Consider the following 15,163-nt stretch of genomic DNA (forward strand, 5'->3'; position numbering starts at 1 on the left):
CGTAGTTAGGGACCCACATGCAAATAATTTTCTTACACTTTAGTCCCTCGTTTTCAAACCCTCACAACTTTTTACTCGTTTGTCCAAATTTGATGAAACCAACGCCAAAATCTTCAGTGTGATCTCACTTATCCAGAAAAGCAATTCAACTTTATTTTTGAAAGTTTTAAAATTTGAATGCAAATAGATTTGAATTTAAACTTCTTTTGATCGTATCTTGAGTTTCGTAACTCCGTTTGAGTTGATTCTTTTTGCAAATCAAAGCTCTTGACCTAAACTCTCTGTTAAGATCTAATCCACATAATTTTAGTACTGTTGAAAATTGTTTTCTGTTCAGAAGAACTATTTGCTTGTTTTCGAAGTTTTCCGAGATCTTTTCTTTGAATCTTGTGCATGAGTGCTTATGTATGCTATTGCTTGCTCACGCTAGATTGTCCGGAGTGCCAAGAGTAGAATTGTCAGGACATTGAGTGTGGAGTACTTCATCAACTTTAACAGGCAATTTTGCACTTTTGATCATAACAATCATATGTGTTTGCTTTGCATGTAGTGCCCTCTATCAACACAGTAGTATGCATGTGTAGGACTACTATGCTATGTTAAACCAGATAGGATAGCCATATGTTTAGCCTGATCCTGATAATCTTTGTCGCCACTTTGGGAATCGTTATAGTGTAGTTATTGCTTAGCCATGCTATGGTAGACATGGATTGGGCATCGTGTGATTCATGAAAGTTCCGAGAGAACTTAAACAATGACTACATTAACAACTTATATGTATTGTATTTCCTCGGAGGCTCTGCAATACCAATTAATCGTTACATGTATTGTATTTCCTCGGAGGCTCTGCAATACCAATTAATCAATCATCTGGGCGGAAAGGTTTGTCGGGACCAGTCGACAAGTATGTAACCTCCCTCTGCATTACTCGGGAAAAGGTGGGGAATGCCGCCCAGGTTCAAAAAGGTTGGACATGTTTCATATCAAGTAGCTTATGTGTGCAGCCACAAGCCATTATGGGCTCTGGCATAGTTGAGTAAGTTGTGGGAAACCTTTCCATGATAGGCTAGCAGATGTAGGAGAAATGTAGGTGTACCGGCCTATCTATCGGTTAAGGGGACCTCTTCGGAAAGACTATGTCTCAATCATCCGGTTCTCAAACATCAGGCAGTGCGAGGAATTCAACGGAGGAGATCGAGTCTTGTGGGGAAAAGTGCGCAAACCTCTGTAGAGTGTACAAACTAATCATGATTAGTCGTGTCCCCGGTTACGGACAACTTTGAGCAACTGGACTTGAAACCACTGGAAGATCTTCTCATCCCAAATAATTATTCTGATGTGGGTTTAATTAAACCATGATCCCCGGGGGATCTCATGGAAATAACAATTTGGGAACCTATGATCCTCAGAGGCTCTCATAGGTGATTTAAGTTGGAGGCGGTCCAATTTAACAATAGGTTAATAAAAATGTAAAGGAATAAAATTTGGCTAGTGAGTAGAAGTAGGACAAAATTGGCTTTATGCAAAATAAACCTTAGAGCTATCCACTTGTTATATCCTTGCATGTAGATGATAGGTCTGTTTTCATACTTTGGGTGTGACTTGTCAATACGTTCAATGTATTGACCCTTTGTGGCTGCAACATTTCATGTTGCAGATTTTTCAGACGCAGAGTAAGGTGCGATAGGTCGTTTTTTGCACTCAGTTTTGCCGTGGAGTTGGATGGACTCATTTACCTTCGAAGCTTCCGCGGTTATTTTATTTAGATGGCCTTCAACCATATTATTGTAATAAATACTCTTTTGAGGACCTTGATGTAATAAAGTGTGTGATTTAACTCTGTTATATTTCCTCGAGTACTGTGTGTGTCAGCATACCGATCCAGGGATGACACTTAAGCACAGAGACTTTGATCCATTGGGATTAGGTCATTACAAGATGGTATCAGAGCACACGCTGATTGTAGGACACGGCCACTAGGAATGGAAAAGCCATAGGATGAAAAAACTTATTTTATGATTTTCCTATATATCCGTTGGTCTTGCACTCTTCTCTTCAACAAGATAGATCATGCCCTTTGAAGATGACCCTGACAAAGATGAAGCTGGAGCTGGCATTGTTTTGAGGAGAACTAGTTTGACCACCAAGTAAAGTGGCACAGATAAACGATTCTGCGGTAGTATGATGAGATCATGTCTCTTGTGGATATGACCTTACCTGTAGGTTTTTCTTGTATGGTGTGCCTTGTGTGAATTGTTTGATTTCGAATTTATTGCCTCATTTGCATATGGGTAATGTAATTTCTCATTAGGCCCTTATTCTATTCTAATTTCTCATCCACTCTAAACCCATCGGATGACTCCAAGACGATTTTTTTGAGCACCCAACCATAACCTATTGCTAGCAAACTCAAATCTCGAGGACGAGATTCATCTTAAGGGAGGTAGGTTTGTAACATCCCAATTTTCAATTTGGATGTTAATAATTAGATCATTCATATACATTCATAATTTCTGCATTTTTTAATTTTGTTTTGTTGGAAGTTGATCCAAGGGACTTTAAGCAACTCAAGGACCAATTGAGAGAGTTGGAAGTTTCCCAAAAGACCCATGTTTTATTTTTTTTCCAAAGTGGGGTTTTCAAACTTGATTTGCATCAATTTTCAATTCCAATAATTTCAAAATAAATAAAATAATGAGAGAAGATAACATGACTTCTTCAAAAACGGAATAGAAATATTGGGAATTGAATTTTGAGTCAAAATACATTTATTGGACTTTTATTTGCAAATATATTTATTTTATGAAATTTTATTAGTACTTAAATGTTTGTTTTTAGTTTAGGCATTTAGGCCCGGAAAAATGTCACAAGGTCATTAATAAGGCCCTAGTTATTTGTGGATTTTTCTACGATTTTTAATAATATATTTTTCTGATTTTTCGTATTTCTAGAAAATTATTTATTTTTAAAAAAATAAAGAGAAGGAGGCAGTCGAACTCGGCCAGCCAGCCCACCGAGCCAGGCCAGCCCAGCCCAACCGCTTGCGCCCGCTCGCCCGAACCGCCGCTGTTGCCGACAGGTGGGACCCACCTGTCGGTTCCTTCTTTCCCAAGCCGAGCCGAAGTCCAACTCATACGCATCGCCGGCCGCCGCCATGACCGACTCGAACTCTTTTCCCTCGCCTTGCCCCTCCTCCACGAAGCCCTCCTTTATAAGTCCTCGCCCCGGGCCTCTCTTTCCCTCAAACCACAAGCCCCGAAATTCCACCGCAGCTCTCGCACGAAGTCGCCGGAGTTGCAAGTTCCACCGGAGATCCGCCGCACCGCCCCGCGCTCCACTGCCGCTCTCGACCGAAGCCGCCACCGCCATCGGATCCGCCGTCTCGCGTTGCGCCTCCCCGTGGTTTCACCTTAGCCGGAGGACCTCCGGAGAAGCCGCCCGGACCACCACCGAACCCGCCGCCGCCGTCTTCTTCGTCGCCGGTGACCTCCATGCCGCGGTAACCGTTGTCTCTCCCCTCACCCGCCCGATACCCCTTCTACAGCTAGGATTAGATCGATTCGTTTTTTTTATTTTCGAACCGTTATCCTTTATTTAGCGAACGTTCATTAGATTAGCCTCTATAGCGAACGCTTTCATCTAATAGGTTTCTGTAGTGGACCTTCCTCTGTTAGTTTTTCTGTCACGTAGTTAGGGACCCACATGCAAATAATTTTCTTACAGTTTAGCCCCTGGTTTTCAAACCCTCACAACTTTTTACTCGTTTGTCCAAATTTCATGAAACCAACGCCAACATCTTCAGTGTGATCTCACTTATCCAGAAAACCCATTCAACTTTATTTTTGAAAGTTTTAAAATTTAAATGCAAACAGACTTGAATTTGAACTTCTTTTGATCGTATCTTCAGTTTCGTAACTCCGTTTGAGTTGATTCTTTTTGCAAATCAAAGCTCTTGACCTAAACTTTCTGTTAAGATCTAATCCACATAATTTTAGTACTGTTGAAAATTGTTTTATGTTCGGAAGAACTATTTGCTTGTTTTCGAAGTTTTTCGAGATCTTTTCTTTGAATCTTGTGCATGAGTGCTTATGTATGCTATTGCTTGTTCACGCTATATTATCTGGAGTGCCAAGAGTAGAATTGTCAGGACATTGAGTGCGGAGTACTTCATCTACTTTAACAGGCAAGTATGCACTTTTGATCATACCAATCCTATGTTTTTGCTTTGCATGTAGTGCCCTCTATCAACACAGTAGTATGCATGTGTAGGACTACTATGCTATGTTAAACCCAGATAGGATAGCCATATGTTTAGCCTGATCCTGATAATCTTTGTCGCCACTTTGGGAATCGTTATAGTGTAGTTATTGCTTAGCCATGCTATGGTAGACGTGGATTGGGCATCGTGTGATTCATGAAAGTTGCAAGAGAACTTAAACAATGACTACATTAACAACTTATATGTATTGTATTTCCTCGGAGGCTCTGCAATACCAATTAATCGTTACATGTATTGTATTTCCTCGGAGGCTCTGCAATACTAATTAATCAATCATCTGGGTGGAAAGTTTTGTCGGGACCAGTCGACAAGTGTAACCTCCGGGAGGCTCTGCATTACTCAGGAAAAGGTGGGGAATGCCGCCCAGGTTCAAAAAGGTTGGACATGTTTCATATCAAGTAGCTTCCATGTGCAGCCACAAGCCATTATGGGCTCTGGCATAGTTGAGTAAGTTGTGGGAAACCTTTCCATGATAGGCTAGCAGATGTAGGAGAAATGTAGGTGTACCGGCCTATCTATCGGTTAAGGGGACCTCTTCGGAAAGACTATGTCTCGATCATCCGGTTCTCAAACATCAGGCAATGCGAGGAATTCAACGGAGGAGATCGAGTCTTGTGGGGAAAAGTGCGCAAACCTCTGCAGAGTGTACAAACTAATCATGATTAGCCGTGTCCCGGGTTACGGGCAACTTTGAGCAACTGGACTTGAAACCTTTGGAAGATCTTCTCATCCCAAATAATTATTCTGATGTGGGTTTAATTAAACCATGATCGCCCGGGGCTCTCACGGAATTAACAATTTGGGAACCTATGATCCTCGGAGGCTCTCATAGGTGGGTTAAGTTGGAGGCGGTCCAATTTAACAATAGGTTAATAAAAATGTAAAGGAATAAAATTTGTCTAGTGAGTAGAAGTAGGACAAAATTGGCTTTACACAAAATAAACCTTAGAGCTATCCACTTGTTATATCCTTGCATGTAGATGATAGGTCTGTTTTCATACTTTGGGTGTGACTTGCCAATACATTCAATGTATTGACCCTTTGTGGCTGCAACGTTTCATGTTGCGGATTTTTCAGAAGCAGAGTAAGGTGCGATAGGTCGGTGTTCTGCACTCAGTTTTGCCGTGGAGTTGGATGGACTCATTTACCTTCGAAGCTTCCGCAGTTATTTTATTTAGATGGCCTTCAGCCATATTATTGTAATAAATACTCTTTTAAGGACCTCGATGTAATAAAGTGTGTGATTGAACTCTGTTATAATTTCTCGAGTACTGTGTGTGTCAGCATACCGATCTAGGGATGACACTTCAGCACAGAGACTTCGATCCATTGGGATCGGGTCGTTACAAGAATGAAGCAAGAGGATTTCGTGGGATGCTTGGAAGCATCGACTGCATGCATTGGGCATGAAAAAATTGTCCATTTGCTTGGCAGGAGATGTACAAAGGCGCGAAAGGAGCTTGCAATGTGGTGCTTGAGGAAGTGGCTACACATGACCTCTGGATTTGACACTCCTTTGTATGCCAGGAACTCACAATGACTTCAACGTCCTGCAGTGCTCGAATGTCTTTGCCAAACTTGTTAAAGGTCATGCTCCTCCGGTGAACTTCGAGGTCAATGGGCGCCACTACAACAAGGGATACTACCTAGCGGATGGCATATATCCAAGATGGTCAATATTTGTGAGACTATCTCAAACCCTGTGCCAGGAGGAAAGAACTCCTATTTTGTTAAGTGTCAGGAGCTTGCAGGAAGGATGTCGAGCGGGCATTTGATGCGCTCCAATCTCGATTTGCTGTTGTCCGGTACCCCGCTCTGACCTGGTCGAAATCTCATATGTGGGAGGTGATGAATTTCTGTGTCATCTTGCATAACATGATCATTGAGAGCGAGCAGAAAGAGTCGGTGTTTGACACAGAACCATATTTCAGGCAGGGTCCTCTTGCAGTTGTTGATCACCAGGTACCGGCTGCATGGGCTCAAAGGAAACGCCTAGTTCGATGTGTTTTAATTTGTGTTCGAATTATGAGCTTGCTTCATTGAACTATTTGATTTGTATTGATTTTTGTGATGAACTATGTGATAAAAAAATTAGTTTTTGTTGATTTTGTCCCGAAGTGTGCCGAATTTGTGTTAGAACTCGATGGTTGGGGTGAACTTGGAGGGAGGGGGCGCTGGGAGCAGGAGCCCCCCATGCCGAAAATATCGTCGGTAAATCCCCAAGAGGCGCTATTTTAAGCCCTTGGGGGCCGAACGGCTCGAGATGCCCTTAGTTGGTAGTTGTTTGCGGTCAATGTTTCCAACTCTGCTATTTTGTGAAGTTTGGAACAACAGAAATGGCAAATCTTTAATCATCATTGTTGGGTGTTAAACAGCCGAAAAGTGCTTTGCTACATTTTTTAACTCCGAGACCGTAGAACAATAAAATAAATATATACAGACAGGTAAAGGAAACGTTCACAAACAACTACCCAACTCCGGTTTTTGCTTTGCTACATTCAGGAGTGAATGCCTCTATGTGCGAATGAAGCAATGAACAGGCTGGAGGACTTTGCCTCGTTCCATGTAAACAAGCTCCGGGCGTCTCTGAATCTTACCACAGCAACAAGTCAACAACCAGGCCGAAGTGTGCAACTACTCGACGGGCTTCCGAAGTAGAGCTCTCCGAAGGCGTCGTATATGGTTGTTGTCATGCGAGGCCCCCGTTCCGTTTTCAGCGTTGTATGTGGGTCTCTTTCGTTAACTGTTAACTTGTTACTCCTACTTTTCTCGGGGATACGGCTGCTGTATTTTCCTTTTACAGTGATTGGCGAGTTACAAGTTGTAATTTCATGTAACTCCAGCTCTGATTTTTCCTAGCCATTAGATCTAAGAAATTCATTGAAAGGTTTATTTTTCTGTAGAAAGGGCACAGCTGTAAAATTAGCAGGTCAATCCCCTTGCGCAGCCTCGTCAATACCCTCGCACGTCCTTGGTCATTCTCTCTTCATCTGCCTCGTCAGTCCCTCGCACAGCCGCCGCCGCCGACCCTCCTCTTGATCGTGCCGCCGCCGCCGACCCTCGCACAGCCGCCGCCGCATGCTCTCCTCTGCTGCCCCACCGCCCCCAGCACCGCCTTGTCCGTCGAGCAGGCCCTCCCCACCACTACTGCTCCTCACAGCAGCGCCTCCTCTCTGGATCAGCTGCTGACGGCCGTCAACGCCGGCTACCCTCCTCTTCCCTCAGCAGCACCCCCCGAGGCTGAATCTTCTAACGCCGCCGCCGACAGAGGATGCCATGTTTTTTCACGTACATGGGAGTGGAAGCATTAATCAGGCACAATTCGATAGATTTCCCTGATGTCCCTACTTAGTATTTTGAATCACTCTATCTGTCGCTTTGCTTATGTATGCTATCTAGTTCATGCAACCTTTTGATATCAGTTCAGTTCGGCCAGTTTAATCTGCTGCTAATATCTGTGTTTAATTTCAGGAGAACCATGTCTATCTTAATTAGCTTATTTAGGGGTAATGTTGATATGCATCTTATCTTGGATTTTGGACATGCTACAACTATGTGTTTAATCATTTTCCTGGGATGAATTTTGCTTTGATCATCGGGTAGTAATCTGGATTAATGATGTGTGCATCCTCATCTGTTAGTATTTTCTTTTCAAATGTTCATTCGTTAATCTTGTTCTGCATGTCATAAGAGTTATATATCTGGTATGGTTGTGAAATGTGATAATCGATCCTACATATGCTGGTTGGTTGGGAGGATGCATCAGTCACATTATGCTGTCCCTTTTCCAGCATATCTTTCAGTAATATTTTCGTCATATTGTTTCGTATGTAATCTTCTCCTCACGTACACTTATCTTAGCTGCATGTTATTCGTGAACGATCCAATCAAATTGAACATGACAAAATTGGGTTTTCAAACATTGGAGCTCGTAGCCTTCCTGCAGGGTCCTGCACGGGAGATTGCGGCAATTACTGTGGCTGCACGAGCCCGTAGCCATCATGCACTTTGGCGGTGGCGAAGATGAGGCCGGCGCAGACCGTGGCACAAGCGGCGATGCAGACGCAGACCCGAAAGATCCGATGCATGTACTGGTAAGGCTTTTCTACAACTCATGTTCTGTTTTCGCCTTTCTCTCTTGCCATCTGCCCATCTACGTCGTGAAAAAATTCAGTTTAGATATAGTGCACTGATGGTTCATGTTCTGAAGTTTGCTCAATGTATCTGATATGATGGCGTGTACTTGAGTTATAATGTGAACACTGGCTGCTAAGCTACTGTCTAGGAATCCAATATGTATGCTAATTCACAACTGTTTTGGAAGGGAAGCTAAGAGAATTTAGAAATCATTTGTTCATAGTCTTGAAGTAGCTATCCAAATCTCCCTTTCTTGACTGACAGAATCACACATCTCCACATTCTTGATTGACGCAGATAAAATAATAATAATATCGCTGCATGAATATGATTTCACCACAAAGAATTGAGATTACAAAAGGCGGAACTACGTGGAGCAATGAAGAAACCAATATTGCTTTGTAAGTAGATGGAGCTTTTGGAGTAATTATATTTCTTTGTTGTGTAGGACATGATGGCAGCAAACTGTTAGCTATAGCTCTCTGTAGAAGGGGTTTCGTGGTAGGAAACTGTTGCACTTGTGGTCCTATTATCAAGTATTAATTTCTGTAAGTATTTCGTGGTAGATAGGAAACAATTGTTGCTTGGTCGAGTATTAATTTCTGCAAGTATTTCCGTGATTGTGACTGAATAGAATTTTGCATGATTTATATAAGATTAAAGGTTGATGTGTCTCTTATGTGTGCAGATATATTGTATGACTCGTGGTCGCCTGGATGACTGTAAAAGTGTCCCTACTGATTGATTCTGGGAATCATGTGCTGAATCTTTTGGTGGTGTCTGATTGCATCATTCATGCTTTAAACCTGGTGGTGGTTGATGACTTGTAAAATAGACTATTGCTTTAGTTGGGATAAACTTGATGTTAAATGCATTTTGTGGAGAAGAAAAATCCTTTAGTTTGTTTGTCGCGACATCAGAGTTACTTTGTGTGTAATACAGTACATTTTAATTTGAATTGCATGTGTGAGATTGTTGGATTATTTGTGTTGCATCTTTCACCTGCCAGTCAATTTTTTTGTATTTCTTTCCAACCATTAAGGCGCAACTACATCATGTTGTGAATGTGGCAGCGAACTCCTAAAACACTACCACTGTCGATGTATTTTGCTTTACCATCAAATGGTAGCATAATTGAATCTGATTGCTAATAAGAGGGCGGGAAACAACATAGGTTTACGTACGGTTCGGCTGCGGAGTACCGGTCTTACTTGTTGGGAACGACTTTTAGCATTTTTGGATGACCCATTATTGTCCTAAAGGGATCCGGGGTGTCTGGATAACCCATAGTCTTATAGATGTAAAGAACCATGGTGTCAAAAGTACCTATAGACGATGGCCCAGAACTACCGGCTTTACTCGTTCGGACTAACCACTACAGATAGTCGTAGTCCGAATGGCCCACGAGTACCAGTAGTCGGGGTCGAGATGGCCCGTAGCGGAAGTTGCGTGCCATGAGTACTTGTACTGCTAATAGTGGGACCGTTCACCTTGTCACCATGTGAACGTAGGTTTAGGCTTGGACTACCCATACTGGTGGTACTAGTAGAATTAGAGGGCTCATGGTGGTAGTGATGTATCCGCGTGACTCATAGTGCAATAAGAACATCTACAACCGGACTCGGCAAATCCGGCCCCTCAAACGCCCGCGGACACGGCTGTTCGCGTCCGGGGACAGTGACTGATCATGCCTCAAATATTTAATTTTACAACTGGATATCTCAAATTAGAGACCTCAAATTCATATTATTACATGCAACGTAAACCAATATTTAAGCGGAGCACGTCCGGCTCCGCCGTGCCCATGTCAGCGGCCGGCCGTGCTCCTCAAAGTGTTGGTCCGGTCCCCGGTGAGGTAGAGTAGGACATCGGACACAAGCCAGCTCACAGGACTCAAGGCGCCGCCGTCTCCCATGCCCTACTCTTCCTCGTCAGAGCCTAGAACCCTGACGGTGCCTGTGGACGTCAGATTGATGATGGATCCGTTCTGGGACGAGCCGGCGATATCAATCATGACATGCTTGCGACACACGGGGTTGCAGGCCATCCGCCGGGGTGCCGGAGAATGCGACTCGCCTCTCCAACGCCCACCACCATGAGGGCTATCACCGTCTCCTGCGCCCACTGCCTCACACAGCGGGCATGCCACGCCATGTTAGCGTCCGACGACGTCCATGCATTCCCCTCCAGCTCGGCGTGCCAATGGAGGGGATGCGCCTCCGGCACAACGTTCGGACGCCAGACGGACCGCACCGCCTCCGGTGAGACAGTGGTGGCGCACGTCGCAGCATATCCATGCGCCATTTAGGCGGACGCGATGGATTCATGATGCAAGGAGTCCGACTGCTGCCGTCGGGCGGCCTCCTGCCGGGAGCGGCGCAATGCAAGCCAGAGGGTCATCTCCTTCTCGGGGCTGCGTGGGATGAGCTCGGGGTCCATGAATCTGGAGGTGTATGACTCGGATCTACTGCCTGCCATGCCGGAGATGGTCGGAGATCGTCGGATGGAAGGTTGAGTGGCGGAGGGGAGTGGCTAGAGTTTGGCCGGGGCAGCGGATGGGGAGAAATATATGTGGGGTCGGGTGGACCGGCATGAGCTAGGTCTGACGTGGCGGACGCGCCCGGGAGCCCCCATATCCACCCTAGATTTGGGCTGAATATGAGAGGTGTCAGTCAGTCCGGGCATTTGAGGCCCGTTTAAGGCGCCCGTCTAGGTTGATTTTTTATGACTGGTCACTGACCGGGCCATCCTCCCGGCATATGAGGTGGGTTTGAGGCAGATGCTCTAACCCTCACAATAAGTGCTTTGTTGGTCCATATAAAATGCTTCGGACACACGAGTTGAATTAGATGAGAGGAAATGATTCAGCACCATGCATGCTTCCGGTGCATGCTTTCTTTAGTTTTGGAATAGAAACCAAAAGAATATGGAGGAAGCACGACTGATCAACGAGAGTTAAACCGCTTATTGTGGGGTAGTTGCAAGGAAAGAAACTGCATGTGTAAACTGACTAGCAGGCCCACGTTGTATTATTCCATCGTACGGAGTCAATTAGCGAACGGAAGGAGCTAATCTCGCGCGGGCCTTAAACATCAGATCCGACGTCCATCTTGCTTTCTATCCCACGGCATAGCTGCCCTAGTGATCCACTCAAAAAAAAAAAAAAACTAGTGACGGATTTACCCTTTCATAAATTAACTGACCCCACCTAAATTTTGTAATGGTTCCACAATTATATGTAATTTCCTGTAATTTCAATTTTGTAACTCCTTGTAACTTTTATTTTCCCACCCTTGGATAAGGGTGGATGAACGGCTCCTAAAATCGCCAATGGTTGTAGCTAGAAAAAAGTCTAAAACAAACCTTCAACTTGTAGACGAAACCTAAATCAAAGCTTGGTCTTGCAATTCCGAAAATCAGCACACCGAACTCTCTGATCCCGGTCTATATTAAACCTTGAGGGTGTTTAATTGGTATCCACTGACGTGGCAAGGATCGTTGACGGGCTGGTTGGACATTAGGACGAATTGGGTTAGCTCATCAAAGCAGTCGCTCGCACACTCGTTTTTTTATTTTTCTTTGTTTTTCAATTTTCGTAACGATAATAACTTCCTTTAAATTTCTGTAATGAAAATAAACATGCGGCTGATTTTTACGACCCATTTGTCTACCAGCCAACCACAACTCAAGTAACATGCGGCTGCGCTAATTTTCATGCCGAAACGTTAGAAGCCCAAGATTATATGGGAAGGAGGGATTATTAGGAGCCACAAAAAATTATAAGCGGCCACAAATAATGAGCTTCACAATACTTGAATTCAGTACGTCGCACTCGCAGAGGCCTCACCTAGCCAATCGGCTTTTTTTTGAAACTTCGGAAAACTTTTTTTGGAACAAAACAGTTACATCATCCACTAGCCCTTTACAATGAAGGCCGGCGGCTCCTCAATCCACACGGAAGGTGGATCCGACACCGCTTGCCTAGCTAAAACATGAATGACAGAGTTTGTCTCCCTGGGGCAGTGAGCAAAAAACACCGAAGTATAACCTACGATAAGGACCAAACAATCCGAATAGATCGCAACTGCGCCAGACGCCGTAAAACCACCATTGTTCATGGTGTCAATCACCTCAAGGCAGTCGGACTCCACAATGAGCTTCGTGATCCCCATCCGCTGCGCTAGCAAGATGCCATGCCGTAGTGCATGTGCTTCCGCCGTCCCTACATCAGCAACATGCTCCAGCCTCTCATTTGAAGCTGCGATGAAACCACCTCTGCAGTCCCGTAGCACAGCTCCTACAGCTCCCTGGAGGTCATCTGCATGAAAAGCCGCATCTACATTTAACTTGACAAAATCCTCTTGCGGTTTCCTCCATCCAAAGGATCTTACTACCGCGTTCTTCTTCGTAGCCTTGAGGTAATTTGCTGCCAGCGCCGCGATTGACAACGCGGCTCGGACCAGAGTCTGCACTTCATCCCCGTGGACATGTTGTCTACGCTCCCACCATATGTACCAGATACCCACAAGGATTAGAAACTGAGCTGGGATATCTTGGATCAACCTCTGGCGTGTAGGAGCACATAAAATATAGCCCAACGCTTCCGAGCCTGTCCTGTCTGTATCACACGCCTCCTCCACGAACCCGTCAAGATTCAGACATCTCCAGACTTCGGCTGCCCTAGGGCAAGTGAAGAGAGCGTGCATAATATCTTCGCATCCACCCACACACATAGGACAGCTGTCCGACGTATCAATATGGCGATTTGCCAATACCCCATAACATGGTATGAATCCGTGTAAGACCTTCCAAGCATGGATCTTAATCTTAGCTGGGGCGGGCGAAGACCAGAGCTTCTTCCACACCGGATAACACTGGGACGGCTCCCCCTCTGTTCGTTCATACCAGCGTGCAAATTGATGTTGTCACTCCACATGATAAGCTGATCGGACCGAGAAGGCGAAGTTCCTTGTAAACCGCGAGGCCACAAAATCTTCCATCATCCCATGTGGTGCCAGCGGCATGGCAAGAATCCTATGCGCATCAACCGGCCAAAATACATCATTTATCAACTGTTCATCCCATAAACCAGTGACAGGATCAATCAACTCCGAAACCTTAGACAGAAGGGTCCCTCCTCGTGGTGTAGTGACACGGCCATCGGCACTCGACTGTATCCACGAATCAGCCCAAATGTTCACTTGTGATCCATCACCTATGCGCCATATTGCCCCTCTCCTGAATGTATTAATACCGGCACATATACTCTGCCATGTATACGAGCTTCCACTTTTCACCTTGGCATCCAGTAGCTGTCCATCCGGATAATATTTGACTCTCAAAACCTAAGCACAAAGATAATCAGGGTTCTCAAGCAGCCTCCAAACTTGTATATAAGAACAGGAATGAGCGTTCATATATGAAAACCTTTTTCGAAACATTTCATAAAAAACTATAAACAATTTTGAAATAGCAAATATATTTTTAAAATGCAAATAATTTATGAAATTCCAAAACCGACATGGTAACATTTTGCCAAATGCACATTTTATATTTCTTAATGACAATAAACAATTTATAAAACTATACAAATATTTAAAAAATATTCACTTTTAATAATTTGTTCCCATTTCTTTCAAGAAAAATGTTTATGTTTCAAATAGTGTTCACTCAAAATTGATTGTGTTTTTAGAACAATGTCCTATTATTAAAAAGTATTCAGAATTTTCAAAAGTGTTCGCATTTCAAAAAAAAAATCGGAGATTTAAAGATTGTTCGGGCCTGCACATTTTTAATATTTGTTTGCCCTTAAAGAATCTTTCAAATCTCGACGTTGTTTTGCGTGGATAAATAGTTCGGGCCTCTCAGTATAGCAACAACAGCTAATTTTTTTAGTGGCTACCTGGAAGTGTTTAGCAGCGGCAGATCTTAAGTTTCAGTTGTGACTGGAGTAACAATCCTGAGATTCAACATGGCAGGTATACAATCCCTGTTTGGAAACACTATCAAGATTTAAAATAGACCGGAATCAAAGAGTTCGATACGCTGATTTTCAGGATTGTAAGTTGAGGGTTCGATTTAGCTTTCGTCTACCAGTTGAAGATTTGTTTTGGACTTTTTCCTTTCTGCTATAGGAGGGATAATATGAACTGAACCTGTACGATGTACTCCCTCCATCCCAAAATTCTTGTTTTAGATTTATCTAGATACGGATGTATCGATTTGTCTAGATTTTGATATATCCGTATCTAGACAAATGTAAGACAAGAATTTTAGGACGGAGGGGTAGTTTATGTTGACACATAATGTGCTGCCTAGTTTTTTTCATCAGATCGGTCTTTTGGTTGCATTGGCTAGAACATGCACTTCTACATGGTATCAGAGTCAAGAGGTCTTGAGTTCAAAACCCGGCTGACGCAATTAAATTGCAGCCCACTTTCGGTCCACGTTTATGTCCGAGGGAGCTACATGTGAGAGGGAGTGTTGACGTATAATGACTAGTACACCGGTGACACGAAAGACGCGCAGAAGAACAAATCCGTGGAACCGATGTGGACGAAAAGAGATTTCCTCGGGAACCAGAACCGGACTGGCTCCCGGCCTCCAGAAGCTGCTTTGCTTTATTTGAGGGTGAAGGACACACAGGACAAGTGCGTGGACGAATGGACGGAACCTAAACAAAAGAGGAGAATCATGTTTGGGTTTCCAACAAGGAAGCAGCAGGCCGGGGTCTTTTCCCTTTTTGAA

The 15,163-nt window shown here is 44.0% G+C and overlaps 1 long non-coding RNA gene across 2 annotated transcripts; it reads left to right on the forward strand.

The window, feature by feature from the left end:
• Positions 1 to 7,226: 7,226 nt before the first annotated feature.
• On the forward strand, positions 7,227 to 9,399 carry LOC123096833 (uncharacterized). 2 transcript variants are annotated; one of them, XR_006446715.1, is made up of 3 exons: positions 7,227 to 8,373; positions 8,714 to 8,817; positions 9,105 to 9,399. It is a non-coding gene; the product is annotated as an uncharacterized lncRNA (long non-coding RNA). The 2 variants fall into 2 exon arrangements; XR_006446714.1 differs by lacking the exon at positions 8,714 to 8,817.
• Positions 9,400 to 15,163: the final 5,764 nt, after the last annotated feature.

The sequence above is a fragment of the Triticum aestivum genome, chromosome 4D (genome assembly GCF_018294505.1).
Source record: "Triticum aestivum cultivar Chinese Spring chromosome 4D, IWGSC CS RefSeq v2.1, whole genome shotgun sequence".
Classification (NCBI taxonomy): domain Eukaryota; kingdom Viridiplantae; phylum Streptophyta; class Magnoliopsida; order Poales; family Poaceae; genus Triticum; species Triticum aestivum.